The following is a 15187-nucleotide window of genomic DNA, read 5'->3' as shown; positions in this document are numbered from 1 at the left end:
CCTTTCCTCTGCAGCGTTTTGTTCAGCTTTCTCAGCTCGTTCCTCTATCTCTTCCCATGCTTCTGAAATTTCGTCCTCAAGAGCCCCGCACTTCTCAATCGCCTCAATAAGCTGCGGCTTTCTCTGACTTTTCCCGACCTCAATTCCCAGCTCTTCACAAAGTAATAACAACTCTGGCTTTTTCCGTTTGCCCAAATCCATGGTCAATCCTGAACGAGGACTTTCTTACTCTACTGTGACGTGAGGAAGCTTTCAACAGGAGCCTGCACGTACAGAAACTAATTCACCGTTTTAGAAAACGTACAAGCTAAAACCTGGCAAATTCTCAAAGAAAGTCAAGCGCTCACCATTCTGCTGAAGCCAGGACGAAGGGTGGAGTATCCTATTGCTGCCAACCAGCTGATATAATCTCGACCGGGTGAGGTGGGTCGTCACCGCAGGAATCAGGAGACGGCGATGAAGGCGGGCATCGTGATGATGAAAAATAGAAAAGATTGTATTCACTTCATTGGTACATGGTTTTGACTCTATCCGAGTCTCGAGCGGTTCTATTTAACACGGGGGCCAGGACGGCCTTAAATCCCCTCGGTGGTCCTCTCTCCGGTGGTCAAGTTGACGACCTCCTCTTCCTCGGGTCCTCCTTCTTGGTAGCTCGCCGTTTTCGTCTGCTCCGGTCGTAGAGGTGAGACGCTTTCTCGGAGATGAAGGGGATTATCTCGTCACGGGAAAAGCGCTCGGGCTTGCTTCCCACATTTGAGAGATACAGTTTCCAGGAAGATCATAACCTGCCGATGACTCCTTCGGGGAACTTGTGGAAGTGTCAGTCCTCTGTCGGGCGGTCAAGTTGACGACCTCCTCCCCCTCAGGTCCTCTTCTTTGGTAGCTCGCCCTTTTCGTCTGCTCCGGTCGTAGAGGTGAGACGCTTTCTCGAGGATGAAAGAGGATTATCTCGTCACGGGAAAGGCGCTCGGGCTTGTTTCCCACATTTGAGAGGTGCAGTTCCAAGCCGATCATAACAAAGTGTTATTGGACCAGCGCACGATGTGCGATCAGTGAGAGTCGTGCGACATCGTTCGAACAGGAGCAGACAACGAACGGTACCATCCTTTGCCAATTTAGACTTCTTTACTTCTCCCCTCGGTAGCATCGGGTGCCACACCATAAGACGCACAAAAAAACAAGGGGACTGCTGCGCACACCACACACTGCGAGCGAGCACCAGTAGCGCGAGTCGGCCCACACCGGCCACCATTCGTCGGTCAGAAATCGAAAAACATCGAAACCCAGCAGAAGACCCAGCTCTGACGGAACGGTTCGGCACGGCTCATTCAAGGAGAGAGAACCGGCTTCCTCACTCCGAAAGAACCGCCGCTCACTTACTGAACCACGGCTCCCTCGGTCTTCAAAAGAGCGGCTGGCTCCTGAGCGCTTCAGGAGCGAGCCGGATCTTTTGAAGAGCGAGGGAGCCGTGGCGACAAGAGCGGCTCGCTACTGAGCGCTCAGGAGCGAGCCGGATCTTTTGAAGAGCGAGGGAGCCGTGGCGAAAAGAGCGGCTGGCTCCTGAGCGCTCAGGAGCGAGCCGGATCTTTTGAAGAGCGAGGGAGCCGAGGCGAAAAGAGCGGCTCGCTACTGAGCGCTCAGGAGCGAGCCGGATCTTTTGAAGAGCGAGGGAGCCGAGGCGAAAAGAGCGGCTCGCTACTGAGCGCTCAGGAGCGAGCCGGATCTTTTGAAGAGCGAGGGAGCCGTGGCGAAAAGAGCGGCTCGCTACTGAGCGCTCAGGAGCGAGCCGGATCTTTTGAAGAGCGAGGGAGCCGAGGCGAAAAGAGCGGCTGGCTACTGAGCGCTCAGGAGCGAGCCGGATCTTTTGAAGAGCGAGGGAGCCGAGGCGAAAAGAGCGGCTCGCTACTGAGCGCTCAGGAGCGAGCCGGATCTTTTGAAGAGCGAGGGAGCCGAGGCGAAAAGAGCGGCTCGCTACTGAGCGCTCAGGAGCGAGCCGGATCTTTTGAAGAGCGAGGGAGCCGTGGCGAAAAGAGCGGCTCGCTACTGAGCGCTCAGGAGCGAGCCGGATCTTTTGAAGAGCGAGGGAGCCGAGGCGAAAAGAGCGGCTGGCTACTGGGCGCTCAGGAGCGAGCCGGATCTTTTGAAGAGCGAGGGAGCCGAGGCGAAAAGAGCGGCTCGCTACTGAGCGCTCAGGAGCGAGCCGGATCTTTTGAAGAGCGAGGGAGCCGAGGCGAAAAGAGCGGCTCGCTACTGAGCGCTCAGGAGCGAGCCGGATCTTTTGAAGAGCGAGGGAGCCGAGGCGAAAAGAGCGGCTCGGCTACTGAGCGCTCAGGAGCGAGCCGGATCTTTTGAAGAGCGAGGGAGCCGAGGCGAAAAGAGCGGCTCGCTACTGAGCGCTCAGGAGCGAGCCGGATCTTTTGAAGAGCGAGGGAGCCGTAGGCGAAAAGAGCGGCTCGCTACTGAGCGCTCAGGAGCGAGCCGGATCTTTGAAGAGCGAGGGAGCCGAGGCGAAAAGAGCGGCTCGCTACTGAGCGCTCAGGAGCGAGCCGGATCTTTTGAAGAGCGAGGGAGCCGTGGCGAAAAGAGCGGCTGGCTACTGAGCGCTCAGGAGCGAGCCGGATCTTTTGAAGAGCGAGGGAGCCGAGGCGAAAAGAGCGGCTCGCTACTGAGCGCTCAGGAGCGAGCCGGATCTTTTGAAGAGCGAGGGAGCCGAGGCGAAAAGAGCGGCTGCGCTACTGAGCGCTCAGGAGCGAGCCGGATCTTTTGAAGAGCGAGGGAGCCGAGGCGAAAAGAGCGGCTCGCTACTGAGCGCTCAGGAGCGAGCCGGATCTTTTGAAGAGCGAGGGAGCCGAGGCGAAAAGAGCGGCTCGCTACTGAGCGCTCAGGAGCGAGCCGGATCTTTTGAAGAGCGAGGGAGCCGAGGCGAAAAGAGCGGCTCGCTACTGAGCGCTCAGGAGCGAGCCGGATCTTTTGAAGAGCGAGGGAGCCGTGGCGAAAAGAGCGGCTGGCTCTTGAGCGCTCAGGAGCGAGCCGGATCTTTTGAAGAGCGAGGGAGCCGTGGCGAAAAGAGCGGCTCGCTACTGAGCGCTCAGGAGCGAGCCGGATCTTTTGAAGAGCGAGGGAGCCGTGGCGAAAAGAGCGGCTGGCTACTGAGCGCTCAGGAGCGAGCCGGATCTATTGAAGAGCGAGGGAGCCGAGGCGAAAAGAGCGGCTGGCTACTGGGCGCTCAGGAGCGAGCCGGATCTTTTGAAGAGCGAGGGAGCCGAGGCGAAAAGAGCGGCTGGCTACTGAGCGCTCAGGAGCGAGCCGGATCTTTTGAAGAGCGAGGGAGCCGTGGCGAAAAGAGCGGCTGGCTCCTGAGCGCTCAGGAGCGAGCCGGATCTTTTGAAGAGCGAGGGAGCCGTGGCGAAAAGAGCGGCTGGTTCCTGAGCGCTCAGGAGCGAGCCGGATCTTTTGAAGAGCGAGGGAGCCGAGGCGAAAAGAGCGGCTCGCTACTGAGCGCTCAGGAGCGAGCCGGATCTTTTGAAGAGCGAGGGAGCCGATGGCGAAAAGAGCGGCTGGCTACTGAGCGCTCAGGAGCGAGCCGGATCTTTCGAAGAGCGAGGGAGCCGTGGCGAAAAGAGCGGCTGGCTCCTGAGCGCTCAGGAGCGAGCCGGATCTTTTGAAGAGCGAGGGAGCCGTGGCGAAAAGAGCGGCTGGCTCCTGAGCGCTCGCTCTGAGCGCTCAGGAGCGAGCCGGATCTTTTTGAAGAGCGGAGGGAGCCGTAGGCGAAAAGAGCGGCTCGCTACTGAGCGCTCAGGAGCGAGCCGGATCTTTTGAAGAGCGAGGGAGCCGAGGCGAAAAGAGCGGCTCGCTACTGAGCGCTCAGGAGCGAGCCGGATCTTTTGAAGAGCGAGGGAGCCGAGGCGAAAAGAGCGGCTGGCTCCTGAGCGCTCAGGAGCGAGCCGGATCTTTGAAGAGCGAGGGAGCCGGGCGAAAAGAGCGGCTGGCTACTGAGCGCTCAGGAGCGAAGCCGGATCTTTTGAATGAGCGCAGGGAGCCGAGGCGAAAAGAGCGGCTCGCTACTGAGCGCTCAGGAGCGAGCCGGATCTTTGAAGAGCGAGGGAGCCGATGGCGAAAAGAGCGGCTCGCTACTGAGCGCTCAGGAGCGAGCCGGATCTTTTGAAGAGCGAGGGAGCCGAGGCGAAAAGAGCGGCTCGCTACTGAGCGCTCAGGAGCGAGCCGGATCTTTTGAAGAGCGAGGGAGCCGAGGCGAAAAGAGCGGCTGGCTCCTGAGCGCTCAGGAGCGAGCCGGATCTTTTGAAGAGCGAGGGAGCCGAGGCGAAAAGAGCGGCTCGCTACTGAGCGCTCAGGAGCGAGCCGGATCTTTTGAAGAGCGAGGGAGCCGTGGCGAAAAGAGCGGCTGGCTACTGGGCGCTCAGGAGCGAGCCGGATCTTTTGAAGAGCCAGGGAGCCGAGGCGAAAAGAGCGGCTGCTCCTGAGCGCTCAGGAGCGAGCCGGATCTTTTGAAGAGCGAGGGAGCCGAGGCGAAAGAGCGGCTCGCTACTGAGCGCTCAGGAGCGAGCCGGATCTTTTGAAGAGCCAGGGAGCCGAGGCGAAAAGAGCGGCTGGCTACTGGGCGCTCAGGAGCGAGCCGGATCTTTTGAAGAGCCAGGGAGCCGAGGCGAAAAGAGCGGCTCGCTACTGAGCGCTCAGGAGCGAGCCGGATCTTTTGAAGAGCGAGGGAGCCGAGGCGAAAAGAGCGGCTCGCTACTGAGCGCTCAGGAGCGAGCCGGATCTTTTGAAGAGCGAGGGAGCCGATGGCGAAAAGAGCGGCTGGCTACTGAGCGCTCAGGAGCGAGCCGGATCTTTTGAAGAGCGAGGGAGCCGAGGCGAAAAGAGCGGCTCGCTACTGAGCGCTCAGGAGCGAGCCGGATCTTTTGAAGAGCGAGGGAGCCGTAGGCGAAAAGAGCGGCTCGCTACTGAGCGCTCAGGAGCGAGCCGGATCTTTTGAAGAGCGAGGGAGCCGAGGCGAAAAGAGCGGCTCGCTACTGAGCGCTCAGGAGCGAGCCGGATCTTTTGAAGAGCGAGGGAGCCGAGGCGAAAAGAGCGGCTGGCTCCTGAGCGCTCAGGAGCGAGCCGGATCTTTTGAAGAGCGAGGGAGCCGAGGCGAAAAGAGCGGCTCGCTACTGAGCGCTCAGGAGCGAGCCGGATCTTTTGAAGAGCGAGGGAGCCGATGGCGAAAAGAGCGGCTGGCTCCTGAGCGCTCAGGAGCGAGCCGGATCTTTTGAAGAGCGAGGGAGCCGTGGCGAAAAGAGCGGCTGGCTCCTGAGCGCTCAGGAGCGAGCCGGATCTTTTGAAGAGCGAGGGAGCCGAGGCGAAAAGAGCGGCTCGCTACTGAGCGCTCAGGAGCGAGCCGGATCTTTTGAAGAGCGAGGGAGCCGAGGCGAAAAGAGCGGCTCGCTACTGAGCGCTCAGGAGCGAGCCGGATCTTTTGAAGAGCGAGGGAGCCGAGGCGAAAAGAGCGGCTGGCTACTGGGCGCTCAGGAGCGAGCCGGATCTTTTGAAGAGCGAGGGAGCCGTGGCGAAAAGAGCGGCTGGCTCCTGAGCGCTCAGGAGCGAGCCGGATCTTTTGAAGAGCGAGGGAGCCGTGGCGAAAAGAGCGGCTGGCTACTGAGCGCTCAGGAGCGAGCCGGATCTTTTGAAGAGCGAGGGAGCCGAGGCGAAAAGAGCGGCTGGCTACTGGGCGCTCAGGAGCGAGCCGGATCTTTTGAAGAGCGAGGGAGCCGAGGCGAAAAGAGCGGCTCGCTACTGAGCGCTCAGGAGCGAGCCGGATCTTTTGAAGAGCGAGGGAGCCGAGGCGAAAAGAGCGGCTGGCTCCTGAGCGCTCAGGAGCGAGCCGGATCTTTTGAAGAGCGAGGGAGCCGAGGCGAAAAGAGCGGCTCGCTACTGAGCGCTCAGGAGCGAGCCGGATCTTTTGAAGAGCGAGGGAGCCGAGGCGAAAAGAGCGGCTCGCTACTGAGCGCTCAGGAGCGAGCCGGATCTTTTGAAGAGCGAGGGAGCCGTGGCGAAAAGAGCGGCTGGCTCCTGAGCGCTCAGGAGCGAGCCGGATCTTTTGAAGAGCGAGGGAGCCGTGGCGAAAAGAGCGGCTGGCTCCTGAGCGCTCAGGAGCGAGCCGGATCTTTTGAAGAGCGAGGGAGCCGAGGCGAAAAGAGCGGCTCGCTACTGAGCGCTCAGGAGCGAGCCGGATCTTTTGAAGAGCGAGGGAGCCGAGGCGAAAAGAGCGGCTCGCTACTGAGCGCTCAGGAGCGAGCCGGATCTTTTGAAGAGCGAGGGAGCCGAGGCGAAAAGAGCGGCTCGGCTACTGAGCGCTCAGGAGCGAGCCGGATCTTTTGAAGAGCGAGGGAGCCGAGGCGAAAAGAGCGGCTCGCTACTGAGCGCTCAGGAGCGAGCCGGATCTTTGAAGAGCGAGGGAGCCGTGGCGAAAAGAGCGGCTCGCTACTGAGCGCTCAGGAGCGAGCCGGATCTTTTGAAGAGCGAGGGAGCCGTAGGCGAAAAGAGCGGCTCGCTACTGAGCGCTCAGGAGCGAGCCGGATCTTTTGAAGAGCGAGGGAGCCGAGGCGAAAAGAGCGGCTCGCTACTGAGCGCTCAGGAGCGAGCCGGATCTTTTGAAGAGCGAGGGAGCCGTGGCGAAAAGAGCGGCTGGCTCCTGAGCGCTCAGGAGCGAGCCGGATCTTTTGAAGAGCGAGGGAGCCGAGGCGAAAAGAGCGGCTCGCTACTGAGCGCTCAGGAGCGAGCCGGATCTTTTGAAGAGCGAGGGAGCCGAGGCGAAAAGAGCGGCTCGCTACTGAGCGCTCAGGAGCGAGCCGGATCTTTTGAAGAGCGAGGGAGCCGATGGCGAAAAGAGCGGCTCGCTACTGAGCGCTCAGGAGCGAGCCGGATCTTTTGAAGAGCGAGGGAGCCGTGGCGAAAAGAGCGGCTGGCTCCTGAGCGCTCAGGAGCGAGCCGGATCTTTTGAAGAGCGAGGGAGCCGAGGCGAAAAGAGCGGCTCGGCTACTGAGCGCTCAGGAGCGAGCCGGATCTATTGAAGAGCGAGGGAGCCGAGGCGAAAAGAGCGGCTGGCTACTGGGCGCTCAGGAGCGAGCCGGATCTTTTGAAGAGCGAGGGAGCCGAGGCGAAAAGAGCGGCTCGCTACTGAGCGCTCAGGAGCGAGCCGGATCTTTTGAAGAGCGAGGGAGCCGAGGCGAAAAGAGCGGCTCGCTACTGAGCGCTCAGGAGCGAGCCGGATCTTTTGAAGAGCGAGGGAGCCGAGGCGAAAAGAGCGGCTGGCTCCTGAGCGCTCAGGAGCGAGCCGGATCTTTTGAAGAGCGAGGGAGCCGAGGCGAAAAGAGCGGCTCGCTACTGAGCGCTCAGGAGCGAGCCGGATCTTTTGAAGAGCGAGGGAGCCGTGGCGAAAAGAGCGGCTCGCTACTGAGCGCTCAGGAGCGAGCCGGATCTTTTGAAGAGCGAGGGAGCCGTGGCGAAAAGAGCGGCTGGCTCCTGAGCGCTCAGGAGCGAGCCGGATCTTTTGAAGAGCGAGGGAGCCGATGGCGAAAAGAGCGGCTCGGCTCCTGAGCGCTCAGGAGCGAGCCGGATCTTTTGAAGAGCGAGGGAGCCGAGGCGAAAAGAGCGGCTCGCTACTGAGCGCTCAGGAGCGAGCCGGATCTTTTGAAGAGCGAGGGAGCCGAGGCGAAAAGAGCGGCTCGCTACTGAGCGCTCAGGAGCGAGCCGGATCTTTTGAAGAGCGAGGGAGCCGAGGCGAAAAGAGCGGCTCGCTACTGAGCGCTCAGGAGCGAGCCGGATCTTTTGAAGAGCGAGGGAGCCGATGGCGAAAAGAGCGGCTCGCTACTGAGCGCTCAGGAGCGAGCCGGATCTTTTGAAGAGCGAGGGAGCCGAGGCGAAAAGAGCGGCTCGCTACTGAGCGCTCAGGAGCGAGCCGGATCTTTTGAAGAGCGAGGGAGCCGTGGCGAAAAGAGCGGCTGGCTCTGAGCGCTCAGGAGCGAGCCGGATCTTTGAAGAGCGAGGGAGCCGAGGCGAAAAGAGCGGCTGGCTCCTGAGCGCTCAGGAGCGAGCCGGATCTTTTGAAGAGCGAGGGAGCCGAGGCGAAGAGAGCGGCTCGCTACTGAGCGCTCAGGAGCGAGCCGGATCTTTTGAAGAGCGAGGGAGCCGAGGCGAAAAGAGCGGCTCGCTACTGAGCGCTCAGGAGCGAGCCGGATCTTTTGAAGAGCGAGGGAGCCGAGGCGAAAAGAGCGGCTCGCTACTGAGCGCTCAGGAGCGAGCCGGATCTTTTGAAGAGCGAGGGAGCCGTGGCGAAAAGAGCGGCTGGCTCCTGAGCGCTCAGGAGCGAGCCGGATCTTTTGAAGAGCGAGGGAGCCGTGGCGAAAAGAGCGGCTGGCTCCTGAGCGCTCAGGAGCGAGCCGGATCTTTTGAAGAGCGAGGGAGCCGAGGCGAAAAGAGCGGCTCGCTACTGAGCGCTCAGGAGCGAGCCGGATCTTTTGAAGAGCGAGGGAGCCGAGGCGAAAAGAGCGGCTCGCTACTGAGCGCTCAGGAGCGAGCCGGATCTTTGAAGAGCGAGGGAGCCGAGGCGAAAAGAGCGGCTCGCTACTGAGCGCTCAGGAGCGAGCCGGATCTTTTGAAGAGCGAGGGAGCCGAGGCGAAAAGAGCGGCTGGCTCCTGAGCGCTCAGGAGCGAGCCGGATCTTTTGAAGAGCGAGGGAGCCGTGGCGAAAAGAGCGGCTGGCTCCTGAGCGCTCAGGAGCGAGCCGGATCTTTTGAAGAGCGAGGGAGCCGAGGCGAAAAGAGCGGCTCGCTACTGAGCGCTCAGGAGCGAGCCGGATCTTTTGAAGAGCGAGGGAGCCGAGGCGAAAAGAGCGGCTGGCTACTGAGCGCTCAGGAGCGAGCCGGATCTTTTGAAGAGCGAGGGAGCCGTGGCGAAAAGAGCGGCTGGCTACTGGGCGCTCAGGAGCGAGCCGGATCTTTTGAAGAGCCAGGGAGCCGTGGCGAAAAGAGCGGCTGGCTCCTGAGCGCTCAGGAGCGAGCCGGATCTTTTGAAGAGCGAGGGAGCCGAGGCGAAAAGAGCGGCTGGCTACTGAGCGCTCAGGAGCGAGCCGGATCTTTTGAAGAGCGAGGGAGCCGAGGCGAAAAGAGCGGCTCGGCTACTGAGCGCTCAGGAGCGAGCCGGATCTTTTGAAGAGCGAGGGAGCCGAGGCGAAAAGAGCGGCTCGCTACTGAGCGCTCAGGAGCGAGCCGGATCTTTTGAAGAGCGAGGGAGCCGAGGCGAAAAGAGCGGCTCGCTACTGAGCGCTCAGGAGCGAGCCGGATCTTTTGAAGAGCGAGGGAGCCGAGGCGAAAAGAGCGGCTGGCTCCTGAGCGCTCAGGAGCGAGCCGGATCTTTTGAAGAGCGAGGGAGCCGAGGCGAAAAGAGCGGCTGGCTCCTGAGCGCTCAGGAGCGAGCCGGATCTTTTGAAGAGCGAGGGAGCCGAGGCGAAAAGAGCGGCTCGCTACTGAGCGCTCAGGAGCGAGCCGGATCTTTTGAAGAGCGAGGGAGCCGAGGCGAAAAGAGCGGCTGGCTCCTGAGCGCTCAGGAGCGAGCCGGATCTTTTGAAGAGCGAGGGAGCCGAGGCGAAAAGAGCGGCTCGCTACTGAGCGCTCAGGAGCGAGCCGGATCTTTTGAAGAGCGAGGGAGCCGATGGCGAAAAGAGCGGCTGGCTACTGAGCGCTCAGGAGCGAGCCGGATCTTTTGAAGAGCGAGGGAGCCGAGGCGAAAAGAGCGGCTGGCTACTGAGCGCTCAGGAGCGAGCCGGATCTTTTGAAGAGCGAGGGAGCCGTGGCGAAAAGAGCGGCTGGCTACTGAGCGCTCAGGAGCGAGCCGGATCTTTTGAAGAGCGAGGGAGCCGTGGCGAAAAGAGCGGCTGGCTCCTGAGCGCTCAGGAGCGAGCCGGATCTTTTGAAGAGCGAGGGAGCCGATGGCGAAAAGAGCGGCTGGCTCCTGAGCGCTCAGGAGCGAGCCGGATCTTTTGAAGAGCGAGGGAGCCGAGGCGAAAAGAGCGGCTCGCTACTGAGCGCTCAGGAGCGAGCCGGATCTTTTGAAGAGCGAGGGAGCCGAGGCGAAAAGAGCGGCTCGCTACTGAGCGCTCAGGAGCGAGCCGGATCTTTTGAAGAGCGAGGGAGCCGTGGCGAAAAGAGCGGCTGGCTCCTGAGCGCTCAGGAGCGAGCCGGATCTTTTGAAGAGCGAGGGAGCCGTGGCGAAAAGAGCGGCTGGCTCCTGAGCGCTCAGGAGCGAGCCGGATCTTTTGAAGAGCGAGGGAGCCGAGGCGAAAAGAGCGGCTCGCTACTGAGCGCTCAGGAGCGAGCCGGATCTTTTGAAGAGCGAGGGAGCCGAGGCGAAAAGAGCGGCTCGCTACTGAGCGCTCAGGAGCGAGCCGGATCTTTTGAAGAGCGAGGGAGCCGTGGCGAAAAGAGCGGCTGGCTCTTGAGCGCTCAGGAGCGAGCCGGATCTTTTGAAGAGCGAGGGAGCCGTGGCGAAAAGAGCGGCTGGCTCCTGAGCGCTCAGGAGTGAGCCGGATCTTTTGAAGAGCGAGGGAGCCGAGGCGAAGAGAGCGGCTCGCTACTGAGCGCTCAGGAGCGAGCCGGATCTTTTGAAGAGCGAGGGAGCCGAGGCGAAAAGAGCGGCTCGCTACTGAGCGCTCAGGAGCGAGCCGGATCTTTTGAAGAGCGAGGGAGCCGTGACGAAAAAAGCGGCTGGCTCCTGAGCGCTCAGGAGTGAGCGGGATCTTTTGAAGAGCGAGGGAGCCGAGGCGAAAAGAGCGGCTCGCTACTGAGCGCTCAGGAGCGAGCCGGATCTTTTGAAGAGCGAGGGAGCCGAGGCGAAAAGAGCGGCTCGCTACTGAGCGCTCAGGAGCGAGCCGGATCTTTTGAAGAGCGAGGGAGCCGTGGTGAAAAAGAGCGGCTGGCTCTTGAGCGCTCAGGAGCGAGCCGGATCTTTTGAGCCGCTCTTTTGAAGAGCGAGGGAGCGATGGTTCAGTAAGTGAGCGGCGGTTCTTTCGTTCTTCTGCCGAAGACGAAAGGTGAAGGCGACTCTTGCGAGGAAGGGCGGGAGGGCAGTTGCTTTCTCGTACCGCTAATAGATGGCGCGGAAGTCGCACCCAGCAGAAGACCCGGCTCTGACGGAACGCATCGGAACGGCTCCCTGAACGCGAGAGAACCGGCTCCCTTTCTCCAAAAGTACCGCTGCTCATTTTTACTGAACGACCGCTCACTCGCTCTTTAAAAAGAGCCGCTCACAAGATCAGGCTCGCTCCTGAGCGAACCATCTCTATGCGCACTTCCGGCCACAAATCGATTGCATTCTCGTCTCTGATCCTGCCCTCCCTCTTCGTAGGCGCGTTGCTCCTCGGGACTATACGCGGCCTCCCTCTTCTGTGTCACCTCTGTCGTGTGCTTGGCTGGTCATCCACCTTCACAGAGTGGAGTGGATGATGATTTGATTTTTTTTTCATTTTTCATGTAAACGTTTTAGCCTTGCTTCAAACGTGTCTGTATACTCCTCTATTAACCTTCTCCTGGCTAATTTGTTAAAAATAATTTGTTCAGTGGCAACGATAGCTTTCACAGCGGCCTCAACCGTCTTACTCTTTTCTAAATCCGAACGCTTGGGAGAACAATAATTGTCAGCATGAAAACTATATACTAGTTATGGGAGCTGTTGTCCAAATGTCTAAATTTAGCAACACTTGCATGTAAAACTGAATTTTGTCGATTCCTCGCCTACACTGAACGTTGTGCAATAAAGTGAATTATATATATTGCAAACTGCTTCACGGCTCCAAAGAAATGCAACGAAATTCAGTCCCACTCAACAATAAAATAAGCAAAAACGTGTTATCAAATGTTTTCTGGTATTACCTTAATAAAATCCCTTTAAACTTGTAAGATCCATATACTACCTGTGATTCCCACTGTGGCTGAAGCGCTGTAGGCCCGCCAGATATTCCTCTAGTAATTCTCGCATGAGAGCTGTAAGACTCCTATGATTGCTGTGTGGCCGACATGAATTTTGACATCTAGCTCTTACTCGCACACAACGAATATCTTGGAAGTCATTACCATGATACCTGCCATTTTCCTTAAGTGTAGTATAGAGTAGGACAGAAAGTACTACTGTGGAATGGTCAAGTGAGAAATAGATGAAAGGTTCTGTGCGCCGAGGAGGCACTTTGACCTTTTGGCAACGTTTTCACTTCATTTTAGATATTAGTGCATAGGAAACTCAAAGTGGTTAACACCGTGAAGTGTAATGAAATACAGCCTGTTAACGTTTGTAATCATTCCTCGCAAAAAAATACCGCCACAACAAGTAGACCGCTAAATGTGAAACATCACAGAATGGCGTAATTTTTAACAGCGAAGCTGTTTTAGCTAACCGTAAAAAGTGGCGCCTGCTGTCGCAAAACCTCGCCGAGCTATGACGTCATTGCGTTGCCTAGCAACCACCTCACGGAGTGGCGTGTGCTTCGCCACCCACTTCGTGCAGTGCACATGTTGCGTTGACATGGGACGTTAAGGAGAGGGAAAGAGAAAATGAGGGTGAGATAAGAGAGAAACAAATTGTAGCAACACCAACGAGGCAACGCGCAGAGCTGCTGCCGACGCCGCCCGCGTTGCCTAGCCGCGTGTGCGCCGAATCAGTAGCGATGACGTCAGCTCGCGTTGCCTAGTAACCGCCGGCGCAGGTGCGCGCTCGCTTCAACCGACACAGACACGGCTCCTGCCTGTCTGCCTGCGTTTGTGGCATGCAGGAACGCTGTAGCTCGTAGGCGCAGACCTGTCCCGCGCTAGTCACGCGAAATGTCGCGAAAGGGAAGGTACCTCTGAAAATGTTCGCTCCAGAATACCTTCCCTACATGCTTAGTTAAGTTAAACCAAGCTAAGACATAGTAGCAACCAAGTTAATAATACCTAGCAGTAGCAGCCAGTAAGACTTTAGGATTGAGACTTTCGCTGTACGTAAGCTTTGCACGACCGAGTGGAAACTTGCCCGCTTTCTTTTTTTTAGGGGAATTCAGAAATTGTAAGAAGAGGCGTTCAGCTGTGCACAGTTACCTATTCCGACCCTATAGTTATTGTGCCAAAGTCTACGAGAGTAACATGACCATAAGCTGTGCCGCTCTATTGCCATTCTGTTTGATGATGTGTAGGTTTTCACGGCGCAAGGGCCATGCCATTCTGTTTCTCTTTCACTTCCATTTGACATGTATCAACCAACACAAAGTTAGTCGTTAGCTCATAGCCTCCATGCAAAAACACGCAACATTACAACCGGCGTACTCTAGCTATTAGTCAAAATTACTAATTACGGTGTCGTTGAAGATCTCAATTGCTGTATACAACCTTTCCACATGACCTGCTACAATATCTGCAGTGCGCACTCGAGTGTGTGATCTCATTACCCCTTTCTTTTTCAGGGTGCTATCTTATGTCGTCTTTCTCGTTCGTACAGTACAGAACATCTTTTCTTTTTTACAATGGATGCACTTTCAGCATAAATGAAAAGCAAGCAGGAAATAATAGATCAGAATGACTGTTACGCGTGATTAAACAGAAGTGTGACGTGTAATCACTCTAGCCGCTTCCTAAGCGCGAAGTAGTTGCAAGAGGGCATTTTAGGCTTGGAATTACACCACTGCTACAAATGAAGGAACCTAATAAGTGAACGGAAAACCTAATTGTAGTAGTTTCATAATTGTTTGTGTTTTAAGTTACGCAAATTTTACATTTTAAAGTACAAATACTGTTCATCAGACACTAAAGTGAACCAGAAGGTTTTGAAGATTAGGTAGGTCAATGTATACATATAAGGTATACATGGAAAACAGCCCATTGAAAAAGTGCGCAGTATACTCAAGAAATGGAAGTTGAAAGCACACCAAGTCCGATTGAATGTTTTTCTTGTATCATAGTTGATCAAAAAGCAAATAAGCAATGCATATTACTGAAGGTTTCATGCTAAACGCAGGATTGGTACTTTTTACACACTAAAGGAATGAATGACTTTCACAACCTTCCGTATACACAGTGGGAAAAGTTCAGCAGTTGAAGGTCTGCTCATTGCACGAGACTAAGACAGTAAGAACGCCATTACTGAGTAATTAAAATTATTTGGCACATAATTGACAAATACCATTTCTAGAAAAGACGTAATTACGGGTTTCTCACAAAGAACACAGCACTCGCAAACCACATTTTTTACTTCAAGAACACAAGGTGAAACAGCAAATCATTTGCTGTTGACTATGTTGGACTGTTTAACTCCCTTCCACTTTCCTCTCTTATTTTATAAATGTTCAAATTAATCGGTCAGAAATGCGAGATAAATCTTGTCACATATGGCATCTGAGCTTCCTTCCGTCGCTCATGACTCCGACCAACATGCGCGGTGTTCTGCTTAGGTAAGTGCAACGTAATCGATATCGACAAGTTAAAGAGATGTCAATCATTGCTCAGCCCAACGCTTCAGTGCATTACAATTTATCTCACTCTTTGTGAACGTGCTTCTTATTTTTTTAATTGAACTAACTGGCCTTTGTAGCTATTCATCGTGCTTTCTTTGCGTTATTTGCAAAAAATAAAATAAAATTAAACACCCTTGTGCGCTGGCTGGTGATTCTAAACGTTGGAAATGGGAAAAGAATAACAAAGAGATGTATGGGGAAATAATAACAAAAACAAATAGACGAGAGGAGAGAACTGCAAAATACTGTGGCTCCAATCCACGCTGTGAAGATGGTTGGTGTGATGTTTTTTGTCAGCGATCTCGGGGGCGTGCGGGTTTTAGAAGAGATGGAGAAGGAAGACGGATGGCGACACAGCAAACATATTTTTTAATAACACGCAACATCAAAACTAAAACTAAAAATAAAGCACACCCAAGCACACTTCGGTAAAAATATTAATAAAGATACAAACTAAAGCCTAATATACAAAACAAGTTCTACTTTGCGCCTACGCTCGTCCGTGGCGGCTAATTCTTCAAAGTCAGGCAACCCTGTCCTATCTCTGAGACGCTGCGAATAAGAGTCACCTTGCTGCGCTCGTCGTTGTACGTTTGTCCGAGTCTGAAGCTCGTCGGCCCTTTTTCGCCAGCAGTTGGTGTTCTCGTTGATGCTATAGTC

The sequence above is a fragment of the Dermacentor silvarum genome, chromosome 9 (genome assembly GCF_013339745.2).
Source record: "Dermacentor silvarum isolate Dsil-2018 chromosome 9, BIME_Dsil_1.4, whole genome shotgun sequence".
Lineage (NCBI taxonomy): Eukaryota > Metazoa > Arthropoda > Arachnida > Ixodida > Ixodidae > Dermacentor > Dermacentor silvarum.
The sequence above is the reverse complement of the archived record's forward strand: the minus strand, read 5'-3'. Positions refer to the sequence as shown.